Source organism: Vigna unguiculata, chromosome 3 (genome assembly GCF_037176805.1).
Source record: "Vigna unguiculata cultivar grain cowpea cultivar isolate G323 ecotype 2 chromosome 3, ASM3717680v1, whole genome shotgun sequence".
In the NCBI taxonomy this organism is placed as follows: Eukaryota; Viridiplantae; Streptophyta; class Magnoliopsida; order Fabales; family Fabaceae; genus Vigna; species Vigna unguiculata.
Genome location: NC_140794.1, coordinates 21,419,392 through 21,421,801, shown reverse-complemented (window position 1 = coordinate 21,421,801; position 2,410 = coordinate 21,419,392). Strand labels below are relative to the sequence as shown.

The window sequence follows — 2,410 nt, the reverse complement described above, 5'->3', positions numbered from 1 at the left end:
CACAGAATGTACCTGGGTCTTTACACTTTTCAGGGATTTGAGGAACATATTTACCTATCAGTGCAGATACGTTTCTCCCCATGTTAATCCTCTCATTGCCATTTCATCCTCATCTTGTGCGTGCACAACTCCTTCAAGAACTTTGCATATCTGGGGATCTGTTTAATAGCATCAAACATAGGTATGTTCACCTCCACCTTCCTGAATATTTCTAAGATCTCCCTATCAACCTCTTCCATCTTCTTGCTTGGAATGGCTCTTGGAGGGAAAGGAAGAGGTATGAAAGGTGCAGTAGTAGAGGTGGAAGGCGTAGGAGTCACACCAGAAGTGGAAGGACCAGCTGCATGAGCATCACACTTTCTTTAAAGCATGGAAGGATTGACTTCCTTTTCAGGTGTAGGCTGAGTAATGGGAACTTCAATGTGCTTCCCAGATCTCAATGTGATAGCACTCACATTTCTCGGATTCTCCACCGTTTGTGATGGCAACTTATCAGAATTTTGAGTTGGTGCTTGATTAAGTTATGTAGCCATCTGCCCCATTTGATTTGTCAAAGTCTGGATTGAGGCTCTAGTCTCCTACTAGAGTTGCATATTTTGAAGTGTCATCATTCTAACCAACTCCTCAAATGAAGTAGAAGAAGAAGGTGCAAGTGCAGCAAGAGCTGGTGTGGGTATAGGTGGAACAGGAGCAACTTGTGGTGTAGGTGTAGCTCTTTGTTGTGGATGTGGCTGCACATTTTGAAACAGTTGGTTTTGCTGCTACTGGTTGCCCTGGTTTCCCCATCTCAGATTAGGGTGATTCCTCCATCCTGGATTGTATCTATTTGTTAACAAATCATGGTTTTGTTGCTAGTGTTGGGGCCTATTGTTGTTGAAAATATTAACTACATATGCTTGAGGAGTATCCACGGGCGTAGAAGAAGTAGCAGCCTGTTGTTGCAATGCTGGGCAAGAGTCTGTGAAATGATCAACAGATGTTCAAAGGCCACAAACTCTTGCAAATGGGCTCTCTGATTGGAAGCAAGTTGGTTTACCAGTGTGGTAAGAGCATCAATCTTACTTTCCAACTTCTTTGTGTATTCGGCTGCCCCTACATCATGAACTTCTCTAACAACTATGGCATCATTCCTTGTGCCAAATTGCTGAGATATAGAAGCCATGTTCTCGATTATTTGCCTAGCTGTAGCTGGGGTCATGTTACCAAGAGCGCCACCACTTGTAGCATCAATCATGTTTATATCCATGTGGTACAGGCCTTCATAAAAATATTGTAGAAGGAGATGTTCGAAGATTTGATGGTGGGGGCAACTTGAACAAAGATTCTTGAACCTCTCCCAGTATTCATAGAGGCTCTCCCCAGACTGCTGCTTGATGCTAGAAATTTCCTTCTTTATGGTTGTTGTCCTGGAAGCAGGGAAGAATTTGGCAAGGAACAACCTCTTTAAGTCATCCCAGCTCATGATGAACTTGAGTGCAAGTAGTACAACTAGTCTTTTGCATTGCCCTCCAACGAATGAGGAAAAGCCTTCAAGTATACATGGTCTTCTTGGATGTTTGTAAGCTTCATGGTGGAACACACGACATGGAACTACTTCAAGTGTTTGCATGGGTCCTCACCTGCAAGGCCATGAAACTTTGGCAATAAGTGTATTAATCTAGTTTTTAAGACATACAGAACTTCCTCCTTAGGATATTGAATGCATAAACTGTCATAAGTGAATTCTGGTGCAGTGAGCTCACTCATTGTCCTCTCATGAGGTGGAGGAGGTTGAGCCATATTATCAGTATGAAAATGAGGATGATCAGAATAAACAGTATGCTCAGAATGCACAAAATGAAGAGTGTCAAGAGTATGAAGAGAATTAGAAGAATCAGAAGAATCAGGAAAAGTCACAAAATATTCAGCATGCAAAGATGGATTCCTAAGATGCTTACGTACTATGTGGAAGGTCCTATCAATTTCAGGGTCAATGGGTTGTCATTCACTTGGGTTTCCCCTAGTCATGCACCAAAATACATTAATTCTAGTGGTATTGGCATAACAAAGGGTAAAACTACAAGTATACTCAAACAAACTCCAAATGACTTGAAAATTGGTAGGATTGTCTTTTGAGTGATCAAACAGTACCACAAAAAAAATCAGCTCAAAATTCAAAGTGCAAGTATTTTTAAATTGTTTTCAAAAGTGGAAAAATGAAGAAAAATCACAAAAAACATTGCTAAAAGATAAAAAACGGCATTTTCTGGAGAATCTGAGTTTGATAATTGGTAGGGCGAGTACCAAATTAGTAGGAAATTCAATTCCACCCCAAATGCATATAAAATAATAGTGATTTTGATACCAGAGAAAAAGTTATGGTTCTCTTAAGTTTGACTAAAAATGAGTCCAAAATTTTTTTGAATCTTTC

At 40.3% G+C, this 2,410-nt stretch overlaps 1 non-coding gene across 1 annotated transcript; it reads left to right on the top strand.

Moving 5' to 3' along the window:
- The first annotated feature begins 1,292 nt into the window (after positions 1–1,292).
- On the top strand, positions 1,293–1,399 carry LOC146887578 (small nucleolar RNA R71). Its single transcript, XR_014994153.1, has one exon. It is a non-coding gene; the product is annotated as a small nucleolar RNA R71 (small nucleolar RNA).
- Positions 1,400–2,410: the final 1,011 nt, after the last annotated feature.